The sequence below is a fragment of the Chelonia mydas genome, chromosome 3, assembly GCF_015237465.2.
Source record: "Chelonia mydas isolate rCheMyd1 chromosome 3, rCheMyd1.pri.v2, whole genome shotgun sequence".
NCBI classification, from domain to species: Eukaryota; Metazoa; Chordata; order Testudines; family Cheloniidae; genus Chelonia; species Chelonia mydas.
In genome coordinates this window covers 38,515,785-38,533,332 of record NC_057851.1, presented here as the reverse complement: position 1 = coordinate 38,533,332, position 17,548 = coordinate 38,515,785, and the positions used below count along the sequence as shown (strand labels likewise).

The following is a 17,548-nucleotide window of genomic DNA, read 5'->3' as shown; positions in this document are numbered from 1 at the left end:
TTTCCCCATGCTAATTTTCCCCCTACTGTTACTCACACCTTCTTGTCCACTGTTTGAAATGGGCCATCCTGATTATCACTGTAGCGGGGCGGTCACCCCACTTCGGCTCAGAAGGGGTTAAAAGCCAGCCCTTGGAGAGGGCCAGGGCTGAGAGAAAAGGCTAGGCTGATTGGGGAAACAGCCACAGCTGGGGCCACGCCCCAATCAGGCCACAGCAGGCCTATAAAAGGGCTGTGAGCCAGGAGCTCAGAGAGACTCTCTCTAGGTTTTAAGAGAGAAGGACTGGCTGCTTGGGAGAAAAGAGTACCTGGAGCGGAGCAGGGCCCAAGGAGCTGGGGAGCTCCAGCCTGGAAAATCCCCAGGCTGCAGGCCTTACTAAAGGCCAGGAAAGGTATGGAGGCTACAGAGGTGTAACCTGGGAATAGGCAGAGGCAGCTGGTCCAACCCCCTTGCCAATGATAGTGTTTTTACAGACTGCAGTCTGCCCCAGTGAGTGGGGGCTAGATGGTGACTGAGACAAGGAGGGGATAGAGGGTTGGGGGTTCCCCTGGGAAGGGGGACCTAGAATGCAGGGGCACTGCCAGGGGGAAGTACCCCAAGGTAAAGGGGCACCGGGGTCCGGGAGGGACATGGGGCCAGTGGAAGGTGAGACACCGGCCTGCAGGGGGCGCTCCAAGCTGGATGAACTAATTCCCAAGACAACCAGCAGGAGGTGTGGCACCTGAGAGTCTCAACCTTGCTACAATCACTACAAAAGTTTTTTTTCTCCTGCTGATAATAGCCCACCTTAATTGATTAGTCTTGTTAGAGTTGGTATGGCAGCCCCCATTTTTTCATGTTCTCTGTGTGTATACACACACACACAAACACACACACCTACCTTCCTACTGTATTTTCCACAGCATGCATCTGAAGTGGGTTTTAGCCAACGAAAGCTTATGCCCAAATAAATTTGTTAGTCTCTAAGGTGCCACAAGTACTCCTGATTCTTTCTGCTGATCAGACTAACACGGGTACCACTCTGAAACCTGAGACTTTCCTGTTACAGGGACAAAGGCAGTATAACCATCAGCTGAGGAAAAATTACAACTCCACCACATATGTAGTAGCAGATCACCTATTTATCAGCTGAAACTGCTAATAAGCAACCCATGAAGATGCTGAGCCAATGACAGGATAACAGCCAAGCCTGAAAAAGGTGTGTGTTTTCCTTCTTGTATGAGGTTATAAAACCATCTAGATTGAACAACCAATGCACTCAGATCTTCATCCACTCATCACAGCCACACATCTTTGCTCAGCCTGTCTCTAGAAGCAAGGCTACTAAGAAGATAGTCACAAAGCGCCATCAAGAAGCAGCAACCTTTCATTTCAGAGGACACCACCACCAAAACTTCAATATGAATTGGTGAGATGAAGTTGTAAAGCACTGCCAAGGAATCTGATTTCTACTTTCCTATGATTATTTTAAGGAGAAACTGAAATGCAAATGTAATTTAAAATACTAAAAACTTCTCTTGTTAAACTCCAAATTGTTTAGACCATGTATTCCTAGAGAGGAGATACAGGCTAACCTTTTGTAAACATTAGGAAACAGTGGGATTTAATTTTGGTCTTGAGATCCTTGCATGAATTCTTTTGAGTAACAAGGTGGGTGAGGTAATATCTTTTATTGGACCAACTTCTGTTGGTGAAAGACAAGCTTTCAGGCTACAAAGAGCTCTTCTTGAGATCTGTGCAGAAGAATGAAAGATTTTTTTTCTTCTTTTGAGTAACTGATGTAAATACTTCCTTTTCATAGGACTTAATTAAGATTACTCACTTTTGCCCATTTATAACCTGAATGTGATCTATGGTATACCAAACAGGACTCACTATATCCTTAAATGAAATTTGTTTGCCCATCTACAAACTGTTTTAGTTATCTATGATACACAAAGAGGACCCTCTATTAGTTTTGGGAATATAATACTTCAGTCCCTTTCAAGGTTAGGCCCACTCTCAAAGGTGTAATCTATACATAAGGCTCTCCAGAAGAGATTGTAGCAACCACTGAAATAACCCATTGTTTTCTGTTTGTGGGTTTTTTCTTTTCCTTTCTTTTATAAGAGTCAGCGTTAATAATTGTGATTTTGCTTGTCTTTAATTGTGGCGTCCACTAAGGCATGGCAAAGAATGTAGGAGTAGGATTTTATATTTGTATTAGAGATTATAATGATTGACGGTTATAATGATGTAGTATGTATTAATGTATGAAAGTTATAATGTTTACTATGTAAATATTTAGCATGTTGAAGGCCCGGGCCCCAATGTGAACTGTTTTGGTCACAAGATTTAGTAAGGTTTAATTTATAATGTCTTTTGCTCAACGTAAAACACTGCTGTTTGTAGACCTTTGAAGGTCTCTGTACAAGACAGTGTGAATGAGGAGTGTATGCATCAGGAAAAGATAAGGTGTGAAAGCCATTGTTAAAGTCAGATCCTCAAGGAAGGAGGAGTGAAGAGACTTAGGGTATGTCTACACTACGGAATAAGGTCGAATTTATAGAAGTCGGTTTTTTAGAAATTGGTTTTATATATTCGAGTGTGTGTGTCCCCACAGAAGTGCATTAAGTGCATTAACTCGGCGGAGTGCTTCCACAGTACCGAGGCTAGAGTCGACTTCCGGAGCGTTGCACTGTGGGTAGCTATCCCACAGTTCCCGCAGTCTCCGCGGCCCATTGGAATTCTGGGTTGAGATCCCAATGCCTGATGGGGCTGAAACATTGTCGCGGGTGGTTCTGGGTGCATATCGTCAGTCCCCCCTTCCCTCCCTCCCTCCGTGAAAGCAAGGGCAGACAATCGTTTCGCGCCTTTTTTCCTGAGTTACCTGTGCGGATGCCATACCACCGCAAGCATGGAGCCCGCTCAGGTAACCGTCACCGTATGTCTCCTGGGTGCTGGCAGACGTGGTTCTGCATTGCTACACAGTAGCAGCAACCCCTTGCCTTCTGGCAGCAGACAGTACAATACGACTGGTAGCCGTCCTCGTCATGTCCGAGGTGCTCCTGGCCACGTCGGCTGGGAGCGCCTGGGCAGACATGGGCTCAGGGACTAAATTTTTGGTGACTTGACCAGGTCATTCTCTTAAGTCCGGCAGTCAGTCCTATTGAACCATCTTATGGTGAGCAGGTAGGCAATATGTCCTTCTGCACCGTCTGCTGCCAGCCAAAGATGTAAAAGATAGATGGAGTGGATCAAAACAAGAAATAGACCAGATTTGTTTTGTACTCATTTGCCTCTTCCCCTGTCTAGGGGACTCATTCCTCTAGGTTACACTGCAGTCACTCACAGAGAAGGTGCAGCGAGCTAAATCTAGCCATGTATCAATCAGAGGCCAGGCTAACCTCCTTGTTCCAATAAGAACAATAACTTAGGTGCACCATTTCTTATTGGAACCCTCCGTGAAGTCAACCCTGTAAGCCGTGTCCTCAGTCGCCCCTCCCTGCGTCAGAGCAACGGCAAATAATCGTGCATCTGAGTTGAGAGTGCTGTCCAGAGCAGTCACAATGGAGCACTCTGACTGGGCTAAAACATTGTCGCGGGTGGTTCTGGGTACATATTGTCCGGCCCCCGTTCCCTCCCTCCCTCCGTGAAGGCAAGGGCAGACAATCGATTCGCGCCTTTTTTCCTGAGTTACCTGTGCGGACGCCATACCACCTCAAGCATGGAGCCCGCTCAGGTAACCGTCACCGTATGTCTCCTGGGTGCTGGAAGACGTGGTACGGCATTGCTACACAGTAGCAGCAACCCATTGCCTTCTGGCAGCAGACGGTGCAGTATGACTGTTACCCGTCCTCGTCGTGTCCGAGGTGGTCCTGGCCACATCGGCTGGGAGCGTCTGGGCAGACATGGGCGCAGGGACTAAATTTTTGGTGACTTGACCAGGTCATTCTCTTTAGTCCTGCAGTCAGTCCTATTGAACCGTCTTATGGTGATCAGGCAGGCAATACGGATTGCTAGCAGTCATATTGTACCGTCTTCTGCCGGGCAGGCAAGAGATGACGATGGCTAGCAATCGTATTGTACCATCTTCTGCCAGGCAGGCAAGAGATGAGGATGGCTAGCAGTCATATTGCACCATCTTCTGCCAGGGAGGCAAGAGATGAGGATGGCTAGCAGTCGTACTGTACCATCTTCTGCCGAGCAGCCATGAGATGTGGATGGCATGCAGTCCTTCTGCACCGTCTGCTGCCAACCAAAGATGTAAAAGATAGATGGAGTGGATCGAAACAAGAAATAGACCAGATTTGTTTTGTACTCATTTGCCTCTTCCCCTGTCTAGGGGACTCATTCCTCTAGGTCACACTGCAGTCACTCACAGAGAAGGTGCAGCGAGCTAAATCTAGCCATGTATCAATCAGAGGCCACGCTAACCTCCTTGTTCCAATAAGAACAGTAACTTAGGTGCACCATTTCTTATTGGAACCCTCCATGAACTCCTGCCTGAACTACTCCTTGATTTAAAGCCACCCCCTTTGTGGATTTTAGCTCCCTGAAGCCAACCCTGTAAGCCGTGTCGTCAGTCGCCCCTCCCTCCGTCAGAGCAATGGCAGACAATCATTCTGCGCCTTTTTTCTGTGCGGACGCCATACCAAGGCAAGCATGGAGTCCGCTCAGCTCACTTTGGCAATTAGGAGCACATTAAACACCACACGCATTATCCAGCAGTATATGCAGCACCAGAACCTGGCAAAGCGCTACCGGGCGAGGAGGCAACGTCAGCGCGGTCACGTGAGTGATCAGGACATGGACACAGATTTCTCTGAAAGCATGGGCCCTGCCAATGCATGCATCATGGTGCTAATGGGGCAGGTTCATGCTGTGGAACGCCGATTCTGGGCTCGGGAAACAAGCACAGACTGGTGGGACCGCATAGTGTTGCAGGTCTGGGACGATTCCCAGTGGCTGCGAAACTTTCGCATGCGTAAGGGCACTTTCATGGAACTCTGTGACTTGCTTTTCCCTGCCCTGAAGCGCATGAATACCAAGATGAGAGCAGCCCTCACAGTTGAGAAGCGAGTGGCGATAGCCCTGTGGAAGCTTACAACGCCAGACAGCTACCAGTCAGTTGGGAATCAATTTGGAGTGGGCAAATCTACTGTTGGGACTGCTGTGATGCAAGTAGCCCACGCAATCAAAGATCTGCTGATATCAAGGGTAGTGAACCTGGGAAATGTGCAGGTCCTAGTGGATGGCTTTGCTGCAATGGGATTCCCTAACTGTGGTGGGGCCATAGACGGAACCCATATCCCTATCTTGGCACCGGAGCACCAAGCCGGCGAGTACATAAACCGCAAGGGGTACTTTTCAATAGTGCTGCAAGCTCTGGTGGATCACAAGGGACGTTTCACCAACATCAACGTGGGATGGCCGGGAAAGGTACATGACGCTCGCATCTTCAGGAACTCTGGTCTGTTTCAAAAGCTGCAAGAAGGGACTTTATTCCCAGACCAGAAAATAACTGTTGGGGATGTTGAAATGCCTATATGTATCCTTGGGGACCCAGCCTACCCCTTAATGCCATGGCTCATGAAGCCATACACAGGCAGCCTGGACAGTAGTCAGGAGCTGTTCAACTACAGGCTGAGCAAGTGCAGAATGGTGGTAGAATGTGCATTTGGACGTTTAAAGGCGCGCTGGTGCAGTTTACTGACTCGCTTAGACCTCAGCGAAACCAATATTCCCACTGTTATTACTGCTTGCTGTGTGCTCCACAATATCTGTGAGAGTAAGGGGGAGACGTTTATGGCGGGGTGGGAGGTTGAGGCAAATCGCCTGGCTGCTGGTTACGCGCAGCCAGACACCAGGGCGGTTAGAAGAGCACAGGAGGGCGCGGTACGCATCAGAGAGGCTTTGAAAACCAGTTTCGTGACTGGCCAGGCTACGGTGTGAAAGTTCTGTTTGTTTCTCCTTGATGAAACCCCCCGCCCCTTGGTTCACTCTACTTCCCTGTAAGCTAACCACCCTCCCCTCCTCCCTTCGATCACCGCTTGCAGAGGCAATAAAGTCATTGTTGCTTCACATTCATGCATTCTTCATTCATTCATCACACAAACAGGGGGATGAATACCAAGGTAGCCCAGGAGGGGTGGTGGAGGAGGGAAGGAAAATGCCACACAGCACTTTAAAAGTTTACAACTTTAAAATTTATTGAATGACAGCCTTCTTTTTTTTGGGCAATCCTCTGTGGTGGAGTGGCTGGTTGGCCGGAGGCCCCCCCAGCGCGTTCTTGGGCGTCTGGGTGTGGAGGCTATGGAACTTGGGGAGGAGGGCGGTTGGTTACACAGGGGCTGTAGTGGCAGTCTGTTCTCCAGCTGCCTTTGCTGCAGCTCAACCATACACTGGAGCATACTGGTTTGGTCCTCCAGCAGCCTCAGCATTGAATCCTGCCTCCTCTCATCACGCTGCCGCCACATTCGAGCTTCAGCCCTCTCTTCAGCCCGCCACTTACTCTCTTCAGCCCGCCACCTCTCCTCCCGGTCATTTTGTGCTTTCCTGCAGTCTGACATTATTTGCCTCCACGCATTCGTCTGTGCTCTGTCAGTGTGGGAGGACAGCATCAGCTCGGAGAACATTTCATCTCGAGTGCGTTTTTTTTTCTTTCTAATCTTCACTAGCCTCTGGGAAGGAGAAGATCCTGTGATCATTGAAACACATGCAGCTGGTGGAGGAAAAAAAAAGGGACAGCAGTATTTAAAAAGACACATTTTATAAAACACTGGCTACACTCTTTCAGGGTAAACCTTGCTGTTAACATTACATACATAGCACATGTGCTTTCGTTACAAGGTCGCATTTTGCCTCCCCCCACCGCGTGGCTACCCCCTCAACCCTCCCCCCTCCCTGTGGCTAACAGCGGGGAACATTTCTGTTCAGCCGCAGGCAAACAGCCCAGCAGGAATGGGCTCCTCTGAGTGTCCCCTGAAGAAAAGCACCCTATTTCAACCAGGTGACCATGGATTATATCTCACTCTCCTGAGGATAACACAGAGAGATAAAGAACGGATGTTGCTTGAACGCCAGCAAACATACACTGCAATGCTTTGTTGTACAATGATTCCCGAGTACGTGTTACTGGCCTGGACTTGTAAAGTGTCCTACCATGAAGGACGCAATAAGTCTGCCCTCCCCAGAAACCTTTTGCAAAGGCTTTGGGAGTATATCCAGGAGAGCCGCGAATGCCAGGGCAAAGTAATCCTTTCACATGCTTGCTTTTACACCATGTATAGTATTTTAAAAGGTACACTCACCGGAGGTCCCTTCTCTGCCTGCTGGGTCCAGGAGGCAGCCTTGGGTGGGTTCGGGGGGTACTGGCTCCAGGTCCAGGGTGAGAAACAGTTCCTGGCCGTCGGGAAAACCGGTTTCTCCGCTTGTTTGCTGTGAGCTATCTACAACCTCCTCCTCATCATCATCTTCTTCGTCCCCAAAACCTGCTTCCGTATTGCCTCCATCTCCATTGAGGGAGTCAAACAACACGGCTGGGGTAGTGGTGGCTGAACCCCCTAAAATGGCATGCAGCTCATCATAGAAGCGGCATGTTTGGGGCTCTGACCCAGAGCGGCCGTTCGCCTCTCTGGTTTTCTGGTAGGCTTGCCTCAGCTCCTTCAGTTTCACGCGGCACTGCTTCGGGTCCCTGTTATGGCCTCTGTCCTTCATGCCCTGGGAGATTTTGACAAAGGTTTTGGCATTTCGAAAACTGGAACGGAGTTCTGATAGCACGGATTCCTCTCCCCATACAGCGATCAGATCCCGTACCTCCCGTTCAGTCCATGCTGGAGCTCTTTTGCGATTCTGAGACTCCATCATGGTCACCTCTGCTGATGAGCTCTGCATGGTCACCTGCAGCTTGCCACGCTGGCCAAACAGGAAATGAGATTCAAAAGTTCGCGGTTCTTTTCCTGTCTACCTGGCCAGTGCATCTGAGTTGAGAGTGCTGTCCAGAGCGGTCAAAATGGAGCACTCTGGGATAGCTCCCGGAGGCCAATACCGTCGAATTGTGTCCACAGTACCCCAAATTTGACCCGGCAAGGGCGATTTAAGCGCTAATCCACTTGTCAGGGGTGGAGTAAGGAAATCAATTTTAAGAGCCCTTTAAGTCGAAATAAATGGCTTCATCGTGTGGACAGGTACGGGTTTACATCGATTTAACGCTGCTAAATTCGACCTAAAGTCCTAGTGTAGACCAGGGCTTAATGACACCAGAGAACCACCAGAGCGCATCCATATTTGAGGAAGGGCAGATTGACGACCCTGTGGTGGAGGCTGGCACCCCTAAAGACAAGGTAATTGATTAAATCGAAACCAGGACAGGATGACCCTCTCGGAAGTGCTTTGGAGTGTTAACATCAAAAGATAACACCAATTAAGGTAATAAATAACACAGCAAAATCCACAGACTTCAGTGGAGAAAAAGGACTATAAGTACAGTGTGCTTTGCCATGGAACTTTGGGTTCGTCTCGCGACAACTCCAGGAGCATCGGATCGCGACCGACAGAGGCTGGCTCCCCTCTGCGACCAATCGAGCTGGCCACTAGATTGATCCAGATTCTGGATTGGTAACTATAAACATCTACTGGGGGGACTGTATGCATGGTGTATGTGTTGTGTAATAGAAGATATGCTAACTGCTGTATTTTCAATAAATGCGGCGTATTGGGATCTTTTCAGGGAAAAAAGACGTGCTTTTTATAAGCATAACATTTTTGGTGGAGAATGCAAAGGGGGAAGAATATGCTTTGTAATAGTTGAAAATACTGCCAAATATTACTAAAAGGTATACCATATGTATAAAGTGATAATTCAGGTGCGCACACCCCCAGTCATAGAAGTGCCAGGCAATAGGGGGAGGATTAGAGTCCTCGCTCTGACCTGTCTGCATGGCAAAACTATATCGATAAGAGATATATACAAACTGTCTAGGTATATACACCCCTGGTTGCAGGGGTGTCAGGTCATAAGGGGGAGGATTAGAGTTCTCACTCCTACCCATCTGTTGGGGAAATTTGCATAGGTGAATATACCCTCAGTTGTAGCAGGATTGAGCCCAAAAGGTAGGGGGCTTAGAGTTTCCCCCTCCTGTTCCATCAGGCAGATTTCTTTTTTAGTGGGTATAGACTTTTGTGTTTTATAAGTCCCAGCACAAGTGTGGGCATGGAAGAGTTATAAAGGTAAAAGATTCATAAAGAAATATGTTCAGGCGGTATTTTCTATGTGAGACCCAAATCTGAAGGATATAGGAGTGTGGGCAAATAATGTTAGCACTTGTGTAAGAAATGTTTAAAAGGAAGCAATCCAAAGATGATACTTTGTTAAAGAGATTAATCCTTTTAAATAAATCTTGTTCTGTTAAACCAAACTCTGAAGGATATAGGAGTTTGGGCAGTGTAGTATTTTTTGTCAGTGATATTGTGGTGATTTCACAACTTTGAAAGAAATGTTTAAGGAAAGGGACCAGGAGTGGTAGGGGCTAGTTGAGGAGCCCACCCTCCTTGCTAAATTGGTAGTGGAACAAAGCGTGTGCCCATGGAAAAGGATCATTCAGCGAGGAAAGCAGGATTGGGCCCAGACAAGCAGGCTGGCAACAGATAAAGAAATTGGAAAACAGGTTGGAAGCCCTGAGGGCATAGTGGCAGGAGTAAGAAATGGAGTAAGTGCAGGCATGGGGAATTCAGATCCCTGAAACAATACTTGGAATGGTAAAATCTGAGTTGATTAAGGTGTCCTTTTGGGAGATAAGCAAGTGATTTAAGGAAAGAGTGAAAAGTTAACTCTACAGAGACTGCAGGGAATTAAGCAGTTAAACTTTGTAAAAATGTTAAAAAGGAAAAGTGTTAGAGAAAAAGCATTCTTGGTTTCCTTGCAGCTATTCTGAAGGAAAAATGGGCCCTTTTCCAAAGGAATGTTTGTAAATAAGCCAGGCAAAAAGAGACAACCTGATTTAAATAATTTGACTATGGACAATTTAGTCAAATTTTCATTTGCTAAAAGAACATAAGGAGTTTCTATTGGAACTTAACTGCCCCCAAATGTATAAAGGTAGTGTAATCTATGTAAAAACGGAGCAGTGTAGAAGAGATGTAAAGAAAATGTGTATGTGTCTCTGTGTGTAAATATGTAAGGTTCTAAGGACCAACTGATTTTGTTTTGAATAATGCCACTAAAAATCCATTTGACTCCTTAATTCTAAGTTGCAAAACTGTCCGACCTTTTTGCCAGACACAGGTAATTAGTATTGTTTGGCTTTGGAATTTAGCATTTAACCCTTAAGGGGTAACTCAATACTTTACAAAATTTAAAATGTTTTTAAATACAGACCAAAGTCGTGGCTGCAGCAAAGCAGTCAAAATCAGGAGAATAGGAAGAGATTCTGGATTCCTTTTGTTTGGTTGTTTTTTGTAACAAACTAGCAGATGAGAGCTGTAGTAAAAGAATAAGAAATTTTAAAAAAGACAGTGCCCCTCTGAAGCAACAGCAGGGATGAGGTGCACAAAACAAAAATAAGCAGTGGTAGAAACTCTGAGCCTTAAGATGGCTCTGTGTAATCAGACTGTCACTTTGATAAGGATACATGAAAACTCTAAGCACAAAAGAAACAGTTACACCTTATGTAAAAATTGATATGACTAATATAATGTTATAGAAGTTAAACTACAGAAGGAATGTGCATTTTCCCCAGGACATGTGCAGTGTATATTGTAGAAGGGGTAAAAGAAATGCAAACATACCATGCTACTTAATTAAAATCCTATTAGGGCTCCAAAGGGAGCCACAATAGGTTGTGTTTTCTTTTTCAGATCGCTGTATGTTTTGAAAGCAGGAGTTAAAAGTGAAAAGTAATCAAAACTCTGAAAGTTGATTGTGCCCCTTTTTAAAACAGAATCTCTGAGCTGCTGATGGCTTTGAATCCAAAAGCAAGCCAGAAAGCATCTGTGTTGATGCAAATTACCTAACTGATTAAAAAAAAAGAGAGAACTGCCCATAAATTAAATAAATAAAGCTGCAGATAAAGGACATACAAATTGTCTAAATAAAAGGTATAGTATAACAAGATACCTTTAATAGATTTAATGCTAATATTATTGTTAATATTAAACATTGAAATAAATTTAATGTTAATAAGTACCCCTGTAACAATGTATAGTGTATATGATTTTTGGAAAATCCTTTAAGGTCATATGGTAATGATGCCTCTCACTATTACCTATAAATAAACTTAAAGCTTAACACAGCAGGAAAAACATTACAAACCTGGTCTGCTGTATGAAAAGGGAAACTGAGGTACATCACCTCATGAATTTAATAACTGAACAGTGGAACAATTTCCCCTAAACCCCTAAAAGGTAGAAGCCATTAAAACTTGGCCTGCTATAGAACAAACACAGAAAAGTATGCAGGTAATTCCTCTGTTTTGCCTGCAATTAGCAAGGGTATTTGTAAAAGAAAGGGATATTTTAAGCAATCTGCCACCCCAACAGGGGTAGAAACACGTTTTTTTGTCTTTCAGAAAATCAGGAAAAGCTGATACCAGCTGAAGAGCAACCCAAAATACCATGACCATCAACTGGCGGGACTGTGTGTGTGTGAGACAGTAAAAAGCATATGCTAACTACTGTATTCTCAATAAATGTGGCGTGTTGCCTTCTCCCCTATATAAAAAGCACACAAGATCTTTTTAAGCATAAGAACCCCATGTGACTGAAATAGCGTGAGTCAAGTACCCAGACAAGCATTAAGAGAGGAAAATTATACCACTTCTTGCTTCTCTAAACTATGAATTTTAGTAGTTTGAGATAAAATTACTTGGCTCTTAAACTGAAATGCCCCTTTCATCCCTACAATTCCCCAGATAACATTTTAAACCAATTTTCTATGAGTCCACAACTCCAAGTGATTTGGACATGCCCACCAACAACTTAATTTGAAAATCAACTAGATACTGGTGTATATAGGCATCCAAATGGCTTTTTTTTTCCAAAGGCTGCATAGGAGAAATGTGCCTTAAGTGACTTAAGATCATACAGCACTGATGGGAATAAAAACCAGGCATTCTGACTCCTAATAGCCACATAACCATTCAATTGCATTCACTCCCTACCTGCATACATTTATAAATCATTGCTTTATAAAGCAATGACTGTTTTGCATGAGTTAGTGTAAAACACATGCATGCCAAAACACAGGACAGGCAATGTTAATTTCTGTACTTCATGTCATTACTGATAATATTGCAACATCATGCCATCACAATTTGCATCTGTCAGAAATATAAAGGGAAGGCTAACCACCTTTAAATCCCTCCTGGCCAGAGGAAAAACCCTTTCACCTGTAAAGGGTTAAGAAGCTAAAGATAACCTTACTGGCACCTGACCAAAATGACTAATGAGGAGACAAGATACTTTCAAAGCTGGAGTGGGGGACGACACACAGGGTTTGCTCTGTGTGTGTCTTTTGCCGGGACCAGAGCAGGAATGCAGGTCTTAACTCCTGTAAAGGGTTAATAAGCAATCTAGTTAGATATGTGTTAGATTCTGTTTTATTTAAATGGCTGATCAAATAAATTGTGCTGAATGGAATGTATATTCCTGTTTTTGTGTCTTTGTAACTTACTGTTTTGCCTAAAGGGATTCTCTATGTTTTGAATCTGATTACCCTGTAAGGTATTTACCATCCTGATTTTACAGAGGTGATTCTTTTACTTTTTCTTCAATTAAAATTCTTCTTTTAAGAACCTGATTGCTTTTTCATTGGTCTTAAGATCCAAGGGTTTGGGTCTGTGTTCACCTATGCAAATTGGTGAGGATTTTTATCAAGCCTTCCCCAGGAAAGGGGGTGTAGGGCTTGGGGGGATTTTGGGGAGAAAGACGTTTCCAAGTAGGCTCTTTCCCTGTTTATATTTGTTAGATGCTTGGTGGTGGCAGCAATAAAGTCCAGGGACAAAAGGTAAAATAGTTTGTACCTTGGGGAAGTTTTAACCTAAGCTGGTAAAAATAAGCTTAGGGGGGTTTTCATGCAGGTCCCCTCATCTGTACCCTAGAGTTCAGAGTGGGGAAGGAATCTTGACAGCATCCCTGCATTTTAAGGCAGGATGATAGATTAAATAGAGTATAAAACAGATTTGTATCTAGTACTTTATGCAAATCTCAGTGTAGAGAGACTTGTGGACTAGCAACGGAAGTCTACTGCTCAAATTATGGGTGTGGGCATTGGACATAAGTGCCAGGTTAGATTCAATAGTGATGTAAACAAAGGCTTGTGTTACACGAGAGCTCATTGCATATTAGGTCTAAATGGTAAACTTGTTTAATATAGACTGAATGCAAAAATTAGTGTATGTACAAAACAAATCACCTTACATGCAGAAAGTGATAGCAGGCCAAGCAACTAACAAAAGTATAATACAAACTACACCAGCCCTTCACACATGGCATCTTTGTGTCACTCAACAACACCCAATATGTAACATCCAAGACTGTTTCGGTCATCATGGAATCTGGCCAGAGATGCTTACACCAGGTTTCATTTGGCCCATCATGCCTAGTTGTACACATTTATTTCATTAAAAGTGCACAGTTGCATGCAGTCAGACCTAAGAATATACTTAAAATATGTAGAATGTTATTCCCCAAAAGTTTAAAGCTGACTGTGTTAATTTATTTACTAGGTTTTATTTTAACTAACCTAACTCTGCATAAAATATGGGCAGAAAAATGCAGAATGCAATTGTCCTATCTAATGCTGCCATTCATGTCAAACATACCAACATATTCCTTTGAGACCATTCCTTCCTGACTCCTAATTCTTTCATTCTGTCTTAACCCTGCTCTTTTTTTCTTAACTACTCCATTCCTCTCCTCTGACTTTTCCTGCTTTGTTCAAGTACACTATAGTAAATACTTATCCTGAAATAATAATACTCTCTTGGCCCAACCAACATCTGCAAGCACAACACCAATTTCCTCGTGTTTTACATCTAGAATCTTTGAGTGTGCTATCTCCTCCCACTGCATCAGCTTCCTTTCCTCTAATTCTTTTCAGAGCACTCTCCAATTTGGGCTGCAACCCTCCACTCAGCTGAAACGACTCTCACTAACATCATTGATAACATCGTCCTCACCATCAAAGGGCTTTTTCTGTCTTCATCCTACTTGAGCTTTTGCTTGTATTAGATACCATTGAACACTCTCTCCTCTGTGGGTTTTAGTGACTCTGTGCTCTCCTAGCTCTTCTCTGTAAGGGTAGAGATCATCTTCTATCAGAGGGGTAGCTGTGTTAGTCCGTAGTCACAAAAACAATGAGTCCAGTGCCACCTTAACGACTAACAGATTTATTTGGGCATAAGCTTTCATGGGTAAAACAAAACACTTCCTCAGATGCATGGAGTCAAAATTACAGATTTTCACTCCATGCATCTGAATAAGTGGGTTTTTTAGCCCATGAAAGCTTATGCCTGATCATCTTCTAGACACTGGTATGGGAATGACCATGCTAATAACTGTGTTAAGCCTCTGAGCATGTCCTGTGTGAACTGGATGTTTTCAAATGCCTGTGAGGAATCTAGTTGAGCTGAGTGTCACAAAATGGACTCAATTACTGTGACTCGAGGCACCCCTGTATTCACACCCAACATGCTACTGCAATTATTTTTGTACAAAATATGCCTTGTGAGGTATCATTTGAAAACTAACACCACATTGGTCAATAATATTGTAAAATATATGTAACCGTGCTGTATGTGAAATTATGGATATTTAGCGATATTATGCTTTAAAGTCTGAGACTAAAAGGTGTTTAAACTAGCCATACTGTGGGAGTTGATAAACAGGTTTTCTCCTGACAAAGAAAAGAGGCAGACACCTCAAAGCAGGTGCAGCCAAATGGGCTATTTATTTGCATGGGAGGCTGAAGGAGGAAGAGATAATTTGCATAGCAGCAATCACCATTAGGGTGGGAAGAACCAGTATGGAGCTTATCCTCCAGACTTCATGGCTCCTTTAGTTAGCATGAACTAAGGAATTTATCTGGGGGTGCGTTCAGAAAAATACATTTCAACGAATCACTGGACTATACAGAGAGGGGGTGAGAACTCAAATTATCCTTCATTTTAAGGAGACAAAGAAACTGAGCTATTTGATCTCTGCCATGGGTCCTGGCCAAGCCAGCCAGTAAAAAACTAGAAAGACAACTGTGGGTGAGAGAAACCATCTTGAACACAGGCTGTTGCTAGATTAAGTTTTAGAATTTTAAATGCACGTTTCACTTGTTTGTTTGTAATCCTATCTATCTTTATTTCTTTTACTTGGTGTCACTTAAGCCATGCTCTTTGGTTAATAAACTTGTTTTGCTTTTGTTATAAATCATCAGTGCTGGGTAAGTTCAGTAACGTGGGTGTTTATAGTAAGCTGACACAGGTTGGAGTTTTTTACTGACTCCGCAGAGGCAGCAAACTTAACACTTTTTCTGTGAGGGTCCAGCAAGGGACTGGACTCTACAGTAGGATGATTGGAAAGGTACAAAGGTCAGCCTGCAAGGAGTAACCAAGTTGGGCAAAGCTAGGGTGAGGCTGGTGGGCTGCTGGCAAGCTCTTGGGGTCAGAGCTCTGAACAAAATATGCACAGCCACCAACGGTTACAAGGCAGACATTCACTGACCCTCTTACTGGCCTGGGTGAATCCCCAAATGTTACTATTACTTATTAGACAGTAGATGGAGCTGTCCCAGTCACAGGGTTAGCTGCACTGCTGTCAACTCTTGTTGGCTCTCTTAGTGCACCCTCGATAGCTGCCAGGTCTCAGGCTTTTTCCTCTCCCGGGTGGAACTCCAGAGTTCATCCACTTTCACATCTGGAATACAGCCCCCTGGCACCAACCATGACTAATCCCGCAGGTTCCCCTGGGGTTGAACCCTACTTTGGGATTGTCATAAACATAAAGGGAAGGGTAAACCCCTTTAAAATCCCTCTTGGCCAGAGGAAAAATCCTCTCACCTGTAAAGGGTTAAGAAGCTAAAGGTAACCTTGCTGGCACCTGACCAAAATGACCAGTGAGGAGACAAGATACTTTCAAAAGCTGGGAGGAGGGAGAAAAACAAAGGGTCTGTGTCTGTCTGTATGCTGCTTTTGCCAGGGACAGAACAGGAATGGAGTCTTAGAACTTTTAGTAAGTAATCTAGCTAGGTATGTGTTAGATTATGATTTCTTTAAATGGCTGAGAAAAGAACTGTGCTGAATAGAATGACTATCCCTGTCTGTGTGTCTTTTTTGTAACTTAAGGTTTTGCCTAGAGAGATTCTCTATGTTTTGAATCTAGTTACCCTGTAAGGTATCTACCATCCTGATTTTACAGAGGTGATTCCTTTACTTCTATTAAAAGTCTTCTTGTAAGAGCACTGAATGCTTTTTCATTGTTCTAAGATCCAAGGGTTTGGGTCTGTGGTCACGTATGCAAATTGGTGAGGATTTTTACCAAACCTTTCCCAGGAAGTGGGGTGCAAGGGTTGGGAGGATTTTGGGGGGAAAGACGTGTCCAAACTACATTTCCCAGTAAACCCAGTTAAAGTTTGGTGGTGGCAGTGGAAATTCCAAGGGCAAAGGGTAAAATTAATTTGTACCTTGGGGAAGTTTTAACCTAAGCTGGTAAAAGTAAGCTTAGGTTTTCATGCAGGTCCCCACATCTGTACCCTAGAGTTCAGAGTGGGGAAGGAACCTTGACAGGGATCTTGGATAGCATATGTTTGCAGCGATACAGAAAAAAAGCTTCTTCAGAATAAAGCATCATTTATTTTGCCAAAAGATTTTTGCAGTGCTTAAAGAAGCAGATTTTAAAATGACAATGAGAAGTGCACACATATTCCCTTACCTAAGCTGTTACCTCTCTATCCACAGCTCAGGCAGTGTGCCTAAATGCAGCCTGTATTCACACCCTACACACTGTTGTAGTAATCTTTGTACAATATGCCCTCTCTGAGGTATCATCTGAAAACTAATAACTCACTGGTCAATAATATCACAGTGAAATGTCTGTAAAGTTAGATGTAAAGTTAGATGTAAAGTTATGGACATAAATAGAAGTGATGACTGAAATGCGTTTACCAAACACGTCTAAGGAGGGGGTAAATCTGTTCCTCAAAGACAAAGGACAAACTAAAACTTCTAGTCAGGTGTCATCAAAGCTGACCGGCAATCACCTGTCAAGTGGCCATTTTTTGGCAATGAAGGGGGGCAGGAACAGATTGATTTGCATTTTAACAACCAACAACACGGAACCTCTTTCACCATGAGACTCCATGTCTCCATCCTCACAGCGGAAAGGAATTTTATCTAGGGATAACCTTCCGGAAAATGATGACAGGTTTCAGAGTGGTAGCTGTGTTAGTCTGTATCGGCAAAAAGAATGAGGAGTACTTATGGCACCTTAGAGACTAACAAATATATTTGAGCATAAGCTTTCGTGGGCTAAAACCCACTTCATCAGATGCATGCAGTAGAAAATACAGTAGGAAGATACACAC

General features: G+C 44.1%; 1 protein-coding gene and 1 long non-coding RNA gene across 5 annotated transcripts in view; one reads left to right on the top strand and one right to left on the bottom strand.

Moving 5' to 3' along the window:
• The window catches only part of DLGAP2 (DLG associated protein 2), a 694,939-nt gene that overhangs the window by 207,230 nt on the left and 470,161 nt on the right, over positions 1-17,548 (bottom strand). The window lies entirely within an intron of this gene.
• Positions 267-11,628, top strand: LOC122464944. Its single transcript, XR_006289405.1, has 3 exons — positions 267-391; positions 1,049-1,408; positions 11,547-11,628. It is a non-coding gene; the product is annotated as an uncharacterized LOC122464944 (long non-coding RNA).